This window comes from Pinus tabuliformis, chromosome 8, assembly GCF_031772625.1.
Source record: "Pinus tabuliformis cultivar Carrire ecotype Pingquan chromosome 8, CPIR1, whole genome shotgun sequence".
NCBI classification, from domain to species: Eukaryota; Viridiplantae; Streptophyta; class Pinopsida; order Pinales; family Pinaceae; genus Pinus; species Pinus tabuliformis.
Genome location: NC_142294.1, coordinates 1,717,017,463 through 1,717,027,677, shown reverse-complemented (window position 1 = coordinate 1,717,027,677; position 10,215 = coordinate 1,717,017,463). Strand labels below are relative to the sequence as shown.

At 38.2% G+C, this 10,215-nt stretch overlaps 1 pseudogene; it reads right to left on the bottom strand.

Moving 5' to 3' along the window:
* Positions 1-418: 418 nt before the first annotated feature.
* On the bottom strand, positions 419-10,092 carry LOC149242907 (uncharacterized; annotated as a pseudogene).
* Positions 10,093-10,215: the final 123 nt, after the last annotated feature.

The following is a 10,215-nucleotide window of genomic DNA, read 5'->3' as shown; positions in this document are numbered from 1 at the left end:
AAACCATATTTCATACTAGGCTAGATAGTTTTTGGGGTTTTTTGTAGCTCTTATGCAAGCAACCTCAGTACAGTTATAAAATATCTATATGCTAATAGCTGAGAAGTCAAGTACATACGATACCTTCAAACGAGTTTAAAAATTAGACTTTGTAGCTTTAATATTTGTAAAGTTTTTAATGAGGTAATATAATTTTATTTTTATTTTATTTAACACAAAACTTGTTCAGTCATATTGGCATATCCCATATCCCTTGTTCAGGAGTTAAGGACTATTATTACTATTTATTATTTTGAAATATACATCCATAGTATGCTCATATGTATTAATGAAAAGAGGTTAAGAATTTTTCCCTTTGCATGGCCATTTTGATCTATACATTTGACCAACTTAATTCATAAAGACAAGTGTGGATTAACTAGGTAACTATCCTTGCTACATCAGCTTTATAAGTAGACACTATCATTGTGCATGGGAACCAACTCCAGCAAGCCACATCAGATTTGTATGCCTCGACTTCCAATTCCTCAGGATGTTATCTGCAACAATGCATGTTCCTTTGCCAAGCATGCATCTCTCCTTGAGTAACAGAAAATCTGGCAGAAAACAATGCTTGAAGTGATCCATGAATATGAAATCAAATGATGAGGCTGTCATTTCAGTCAGGAAGTCGTCTAATTCATTCAACACCTCACTCAACGTTCCTTTCAACACTGTCACCTTTAAGGACAGTCCTGATGGGACAAATCGACATAATATTCTATTAGAATTCAATTCATGGAGACATGCTCATTACTAGGCTCTAGTATAAGACTATGATTCAACAAAACATTTAAAATATGATGAAAATCACAGGTGTTGTAAAAAAATTTAATGACAAATTAATACAAGAATTTATTAGCTATAAAATTTCAAACGTGCCCAGTACTAGCATTAAGTCATAAGGCCATGATAAAAACAAAATATTTGTAGGTTCAACATGAGAGGCACTCTAAATAACGAGAATATGCAAACGTGCCCAGTACTCGTATTAAGTCATAAGGCCATGATGAAAAGAAAATATTTGTGGGTTCAACATGAGAGGCACTCTAAATAATGAGAATATGCATTGGAATGTAGTTTGGATGGATTTTTGTATTCATTCTCATTCTCATCAAAGTACAAGAATAATATCTTGATATGTTGTGCTGTGGTGCTTAGAAGTGACTAAAGTGCATTTCAATGGAAGAACTTTCATTTAAAAAATAAAACCGCATAGAAATGCTTAGGAAAGCCAAAGCAAGTGGAAAAAGAAATAACATTGGCTCAATATACAACTAACTGAGTAAGTTCATTGGGAAAAATAATGTAACTGCCATTTTGATCTAAGATCTGCTTTGCAATAGAAAGAAATATACTAGTTAAATCTGGAAGAAGCTTTGGAGAGATGGATGAAGGATAGAATAATGCATCTGTGGCAAAATGTGGACTAAAGGATTTTCTTCTGTTTTTCCTTTATTAGAAATAAAAATATACTGGTTGTATCACATCAAAATGTACAACAGAAGAACAATGTTTGGGGAAGTGATCCCTATTGACTCAGACTGGGGATCTGATATACAATGGATGATCCCTTCAACTACAGCAGAGAAAATAAATATGATGACGATCTGCCAGGCTATGAATACCGACCTGACTACTAAAAACCTTCTGTAGGCATGGAGATAGGTGGCTCACCTTGTTTTCCCTTCTTCTTTCAAACATCCTTCCACTAAGCTGAAGGGAGCATTCGTCGTGGAGGCACCTGTGAAACTACCTTTCCGTCTATATCACAATCAATATCTCCCTCAAAATTAAGGGCAATTTTTGGTAAGGTTAGATTCGGCTTGGAAGACCAAAGTCTGATGTTCATCCCTTGCTGTAGAAGGGGTCATTAGCACCTTTGTCTGTGAACATCTCCCTCTTTACGAATTGACCCAGGAGTTAGATTCCTGCCATTATGTTTAATCTGTTTCCACTTTTTTCCCTGGAAAATCTTGGCCTTGGGACATTATCCTATAAACGGCTAGTTGGTTCCTTGACAAGCCCTACATTTGAACATTGTATTTTTGTGAGGATCATTTCATTTTAGAACAATTTTGTATGGGAGACCATGACTCAAGATGAGTTTGACATCGATACGAGCACATGAGACAATGCCCTTTTGGACTTGATTGGTCTCAGCCTTCAGAAACTTCCCAGGGCATTTCCAGTTACTTCGAGCACTGGCAGAACCCAAAAAAAAGGGAATATTGGGCATGCCCAGCCACAATGAGTGGTAGTAAAAGTCATGGAAGTAGGATTGAACACTAAAACCAAGGATTTATAAATAGGTCATGTCTACCCATTAGTTAAAGCTATTTTTAAGGGCAATGGAGGAATAAAAAAAGTGTTCAGCTCTGAAATTCAGGGGAAAAAATAGATCAAGCCAAATTTAGCGCCAAGAATAGTCGTGGGCCCCAAAATCACAGAAAAATCATGTAAGTCGGTAGATAGAGATATTAGCAACAGAAAACAAAAGATTAACTGAACATGAACTAGTTCATAGCATATATAGTCTTCAATGGTGGATGATGTAATTCAATCATAAGCTTTGACATATACTGACATAGCATATACAGAGATATGGGTTGAATGATGCGCTCTACAGATTGTTTGTGAAGTAGAGCAAAAAGAACAACATGCAACTTGAAAAGAAAGGTGCTCTCTCTATATATGCAACTCTTTTAACAAAATAATTCACAGCATCCCAGACACCAACATTGTCTTAGTTAACATCTGAGATCAAACAGGGGAAGAGATAATTTTTCCCAAGAAAAGTAAAATACCCATATTGCTACTATGTTTTTGTTAAAAGTGTAATTTCAACGCAGCCGAAAACCACCAAACAAAACCATCTACCTTGTTCGCACCGCCTTTTGGCAAAGGCTGTTTTTCCTTGGAGCCCTCCGAACACACTCACTGGCCGCCACGCGTCCCATGTACGAGCACCCAAAAACCACTTTCCCCGGACAGTAAAGTTCGTTTGAGTTGTGTGAGGTTGGTGTGCGAATTGCGTCCGATCGGGTCAACACATTTGGACTCATTCCAACCTGCCAGAACGTTAATCTTACTCTTACCGTCGGCTTCTAATTAATGCATTTAATGCATAGTCATAGTTTTAGGTAGAAATTTTAAATTTTAATGTTTTTATTACTTACGGAGGTATGGGTAAGTCTTTTTTTATTTAATTTTGGTTGCACGTAAGTATGGGGAAATTAAGATAGGTATGGGCAAGTCAACGTGTGATTAAGTTTTTGTTTTTTTTTATATATGTAATTTTGTGTTCATTTTACGAGTGAAGTGAAATGAAAAAAAACAGAGCACAGCAGTGCCATGAAAAAAAACAGAGCTGGGGTTAATTCGTGGATATGTAATGCATCAAGCGCAGAAGCGTAAAAAGGATGAAAGAAGTTTTTTTGTGATTGAAATGTATTCTCCGGCATTATGAATATAATGAAAATATAAGATTTTCTTTTACAGCAGTAAAAGTAAGTTTTCATGTAAGGAATTTTTATTCTTACAACAGTAAATGTAAATGCTCTTTTACAGTAGTAAATGTGAATGAAGATTTTACACAGCAGTGTAAAAATCATTTTGTAAAAGAGAGACCGAGTTTGTTTTGTAAATTCCTCTCTGCACAGAGGATGAAATATGTAACAGTCTTTTGTTTTAATCAATAGAAATGCTTTATGGTGTTGCAATGGTCTCTTCTGAGTTAATTTGGTTTTAAAGAGGTTCTCTGCAAAAGATCCTGGACAGAGGAAACAGAGAATTGTCTCTGTAGTGAATTTTATTTGGTTTTGGTATTTTTCCCATCAAAAATCACCAACAGTGGTATCAGAGCAAGGCTTAGGCTCTTTGTAGGAGACAAAGAAGCTGAAGGGAGAAGGTTGTTGCTGCAGCAAAACCTCTCAGGCAGACAGAAGACTCAGACAGCGAAGGATTCAGGTATTCCCCAAAAGCATTTCTCTTGTTATTGCTGAAGACAGTCAGTTTTTTTTAAAAAAAATCACAGTCAAGGATTTAAAACCATAGTTCAAGATGCAAGGAATGGCAAGCACAAGCATGGGTATGTTCAACACCCAGCTCCCACACTTTAATGGGAAGAACTATGACTACTGGTCTATAACCATGAGAGCTTTGTTCATCGCTCAAGATATATGGGAACTAGTAGAATATGGGTTTGAGGAACCAGCAGATGAAACTGAGTTCAATGCATTAACTCAGGGAGAGAAGGATCAGCTGAAGCTCAATAGGAAGAAGGATGCAAAGGCCATTGTCTTGTTGTATCAAGCAGTGGACCAGAGTATATTCCCAAGGATAGCAGCAGCTACAACATCACATGAAGCATGGCAAACTCTCAAGACAGCCTATCAAGGCATGGAGAGAGTGAAGACAGCAAAATTGCAAATGCTGAGAAAGGATTTTGAAAACTTGAAGATGAAGGAGTCAGACAACATTGAATCATTCTTCACTCATGTGATTGGTGTAATCACACAAATGAGAACTCATGGAGAAACAATTGAAGATAGAAGAATAGTGGAGAAAATATTGAGGGTCTTACCCTCAAGGTTTGATGCCATAGTCACCACCATTGAAGAGACAAAGGATCTCTCAAAATATTCAGTTGATGAGCTACATGCATCACTGATAACTCATGAGCAGAGGTTGAGTAGGAATGAAAACTCATCCCTAGAGCAAGCCTTCAAGACCCAGATGTCCTTTGGAAGAGGAAGAGGTCAAGGCAGAGGAAACAAGAGAGGAAGAGGCAGAAGCCAGAACAGAGGTGGAAGGAACAGCACAGCAAATGCACAAGGAAGAGGCAGCAATCCAAATCAGAACCAAGGTCAAGGCAGCAGCCAACAAAGAGATCAGTATCAGGCTCAAGGACAAAGGTATGATAAATCTAATGTTCAATGCTATTATTGCAAAAAGTATGGACATTATGCTAGTGATTGTAGAAAGAAACAGCATGATATGAACAGCAGACAAAATGCAAATGTTACAAGAGAAAACAACAGTCAAGAAAATGTCCTGTTAGCTTGTAACATGGCTGAAACACATAGTGAGGACATATGGTTTTTAGACTCAGGTTGCAGCAACCATATGACAGGGAATGTAGCCCTCTTTTCAGCCTTAAATCAGAATTTGAAATCAGAGGTCACTCTAGGAACTGATAGTAAAGTGTCTGTTATGGGAAAAGGGGAGGTAAAAATATTCACAAAACAAGGAGAAAAGAAAACCATAGCAGATGTCTACTATGTCCCCGGAATGAGATGTAACCTATTGAGTGTTGGACAACTTATCCAAAAGGGTTACAATGTTTACTTTGTAAATGATGTGTGCACCATCATGGACATACCACCTAGCAAAAGATGCATTGCTGAAGTGAAGATGACAAGGAACAGGATGTTCCCTCTCCGGATCCGGGCAGACATGAAAAACAAAAGGGAAATGGCAGCAGTCACCCAAGAGGCCTTCCAAAGCGTGCCAAAGGATGAGAATTGGTTATGGCACTTGAGATTCGGGCATCTAAATTTTGGAGGTCTAAATTTGTTAAGCAGAAAAGGAATGGTAAAGGGATTACCATTGATAGAGAAGCCGGATAGCCTTTGTGAAGGCTGTATATTGGGCAAACAACATAGAGAGAGTTTTCCATCAGGGAAAAGCATAAGGGCAAAGGCACCCTTAGAGATTATCCACTCAGATTTGTGTGGACCAATGCAAGCTCCATCATTAGCTGGCAGCCTATATTTCTTGACATTCATTGATGATTTTACAAGAAAGACTTGGATATATTTCCTCAAGAACAAAAGTGAAGTCTTTGAGAAATTCCAAAACTTCAAAGCACTTGTGGAGAACCAAAGCGGGCTGCACATAAAAGTATTGAGAACTGATAGAGGAGGTGAGTACATCTCAAATGAATTCCTAAAGTTTTGTAGAGAAAATGGAATACATAAACAGTTCACAACTCGGTACACCCCACAACAAAATGGAGTTGCTGAAAGGAAGAACAGAACCATCATGGAGATGGCAAGGAGCATGTTGAAGGCAAAGCATTTGCCAAATGAGTATTGGGCTGAAGCTGTACATTGTGCAGTTTATATTTTGAACAGGTGTCCTACAAAGGCAGTCATGAACAAAGTGCCAGAAGAGGCATGGAGTGGGAGAAAGCAGGGAGTCACCCACATGAGAGTTTTTGGGTGTGTGGCCTATGCACACATTCCAGATAAACTAAGGAGGAAGTTGGACAGCAAAGGGGAGAAGTGTATCTTTATTGGATACAGTGATGAATCCAAAGCCTACAGGCTGTACATCCCATCTACCAAGAAGTTCTTTGTAAGCAGGGATGTTCAATTCATTGAAGAGGAAGCTTGGGATGGAAGCATAGAGAAAACAGTGAATGTTAAAAACTGTTTGTCTCATGATGAGGATGAAGAGGAGGTGGCTGAAATGAATCCCCAAACAGCAGCACCAACACAAGGACAGCAAGGTACACCATTGAGGATCAATGAGAATGCTTCTCCAAGCACACCACAAGGAGGAAATTCAAGTGCATCTTCAAGCACTTGCACACCAAGTGAAAGAGGTAAGAAGTTTAGAAATCTAAGTGAAATTTATGAAGAAGGAATGAATTCCTTATTTGCCTTGTTTTGTCATGTTGATGATCCTATTCATTTTGAAGAAGCTATTAAAGATAGAAAATGGATAGAAGCTATGGATGAGGAGATGAATGCCATAGAGAGGAACAAAACATGGGATTTGGTTGAGCTACCAAAAGGCAAAGAAGTCATTGGTGTGAAATGGGTCTACAAGACCAAGAGCAATGCTGAAGGCAAGATTGAAAGGCATAAAGCAAGGCTGGTTGTCAAAGGGTACAAGCAGCAGTATGGGAGAGATTATGAGGAGACTTTCGCCCCGGTTGCAAGAATGGAAACCGTGAGAGCAGTGTTGTCCATAGCAGCTCAAAACAAATGGAAAGTCTACCAAATGGATGTGAAATCAGCATTCCTAAATGGAGTGTTAATGGAAGAGGTCTATGTGGAACAGCCTCTCGGATATGAGAAGAAAGGAGAAGAGCACAAAGTGTGCAAATTGAAGAAAGCTCTTTATGGGCTGAAGCAAGCGCCAAGAGCATGGTACAGCAGGATAGATTCATATCTATTGGAGAATGAATTTGACAAATGTGAAGGAGAACCCACAGTCTACATCAAGGAAAAGGATGGTAAAATTTTAATTGTTGTCTTGTATGTAGATGATGTTATTTTCACTGGAAATGATATGTATCTTATTGAGAATTTTAAATCAGTCATGAAGAATGAATTTGAAATGACTGACATGGGTTTGTTGAGATACTTCTTAGGCATAGAAGTAGATCAAAATGAAAAAGGAATTTTTATATCTCAAGCAAGATATGTAAATCAAGTTTTGGGCAGATTTAAGATGGAAGAATGCAAGGCAGCAATCACTCCCACAGTGATGGGATTAAAGCTCAGCAGAGAGGACAGCAGCAAGGATTTTGATCCTAGCTTGTATAAGAGCATTGTGGGCAGCCTTATGTATTTAACAACAACTAGGCCTGATTTAATGTATGCTGTTAGCTTAATTTCCAGATTTATGGAGAGGCCAAAGGAGGCACATTGGCAGGCAGCAAAGAGAATTTTGAGGTATGTGAAAGGTACCAAAATGTTTGGAATTCTATATCATGCCTCAGAACATTCAGATTTGGTTGGGTACACAGATAGCGATTGGGCTGGAAGTGTAGATGATCGGAAGAGCACTTCCGGTTATGTTTTTAACATGGGTTCAGGAGCCATCTCATGGGCTTCCAAGAAGCAGTCCATTGTAGCATTGTCTACAGCAGAGGCAGAATATGTGGCAGCGACAGCAGCAGCATGTCAGGCAGTATGGATGAGAAGGATGTTGAGAAGCTTAGGCCAAGAGCAGGCAAAAGCGACAGTGGTCTTTTGTGACAATAGCTCAGCTATTGCTTTGTCAAAGAATTCAGTGTTTCATAAGAGAACGAAACACATCGACACAAGGTTTCACTACATCAGAGAGTTAGTGAACAATGGAGAAATTGTCTTAGAACATTGCAGGACTCAGGAACAGGTAGCAGACATTTTGACAAAGCCACTGGACCAGAAAAGCTTTGAATTTTTGAGGAAGTGTCTGGGTATGACAGAATGCCCAGCTGTTGAAATTAAAGGGGAGTGTTAAAAGTGTAATTTCAACGCAGCCGAAAACCACCAAACAAAACCATCTACCTTGTTCGCACCGCCTTTTGGCAAAGGCTGTTTTTCCTTGGAGCCCTCCGAACACACTCACTGGCCGCCACGCGTCCCATGTACGAGCACCCAAAAACCACTTTCCCCGGACAGTAAAGTTCGTTTGAGTTGTGTGAGGTTGGTGTGCGAATTGCGTCCGATCGGGTCAACACATTTGGACTCACTCCAACCTGCCAGAACGTTAATCTTACTCTTACCGTCGGCTTCTAATTAATGCATTTAATGCATAGTCATAGTTTTAGGTAGAAATTTTAAATTTTAATGTTTTTATTACTTACGGAGGTATGGGTAAGTCTTTTTTTATTTAATTTTGGTTGCACGTAAGTATGGGGAAATTAAGATAGGTATGGGCAAGTCAACGTGTGATTAAGTTTTTGTTTTTTTTTATATATGTAATTTTGTGTTCATTTTACGAGTGAAGTGAAATGAAAAAAAACAGAGCACAGCAGTGCCATGAAAAAAAACAGAGCTGGGGTTAATTCGTGGATATGTAATGCATCAAGCGCAGAAGCGTAAAAAGGATGAAAGAAGTTTTTTTGTGATTGAAATGTATTCTCCGGCATTATGAATATAATGAAAATATAAGATTTTCTTTTACAGCAGTAAAAGTAAGTTTTCATGTAAGGAATTTTTATTCTTACAACAGTAAATGTAAATGCTCTTTTACAGTAGTAAATGTGAATGAAGATTTTACACAGCAGTGTAAAAATCATTTTGTAAAAGAGAGACCGAGTTTGTTTTGTAAATTCCTCTCTGCACAGAGGATGAAATATGTAACAGTCTTTTGTTTTAATCAATAGAAATGCTTTATGGTGTTGCAATGGTCTCTTCTGAGTTAATTTGGTTTTAAAGAGGTTCTCTGCAAAAGATCCTGGACAGAGGAAACAGAGAATTGTCTCTGTAGTGAATTTTATTTGGTTTTGGTATTTTTCCCATCAAAAATCACCAACAGTTTTAGGACTCAGAAAACAAAATAATTGACTTATATTACAGGTGCATAATATTTTACCTGCATGCTCTATCGTTTCTCTAGCAATTACATAGTTATGTGAGTTCACTTTACATAAATCAACTTGCGCCTCTGGCAATTGGAAGCAATTCTAATGGCAGAATACCCACAATAAGTTCCAAGATTGTTTGTGAAGTAGAGCCAAAAGCAGAACATGCAACTTGAAAAGAAGGTTCTCTCTCTCTATATATGCAACTCTTTTAACACAATAATTCACAACATCCCAGACACCAACATTGTCTTAGTTAACATCAGAGATCAAACAGGGGAAGAGATAAATTTTTCCAAGAAAAGTAAAATACCCATATTGCTACTATGTTTTAGGACTCTGAGATAACAAAATAATTGACTTATATTACAAATGCAGAATATTTTACCTGCGTGCTCTATCGTTTCTCTAGCAATTACATAGTTATGTGAGTTCACTTCTACATAAATCAACTTGCTGTTAGCCTCTGGCATCTTGGAAGCAATTCTAATGGCAGAATACCCACAATAAGTTCCAAGCTCTAAGGCCACTCTGTTTTCAAATTTTTTCACTGCAGCATCCAAAAGAGAACCCTTCTCCTTCCCTAAAATTTCCATCCAAGTATGTTGAGTAAAACTCTCAATAGCTCTCAGCACAGACTCTGCATTCCCCTTCTCTGCATTTTGAAGGACATAGTTTATCAGGGTTCGTTCTCTGCAGGTAGGAGAATAGACTATCACACTTGCAACCTTGACACAAGTCCGCATGTCATGGTTCTAATTTGTTGAGCAATAGGGTGGTAGATCTGTAAATTGCAATACAAAGCGATGCAACTGACTGGATGTAGAAAAGTAAGTGTATAAATAGAAAAGCAACATGATTCTAAGCTT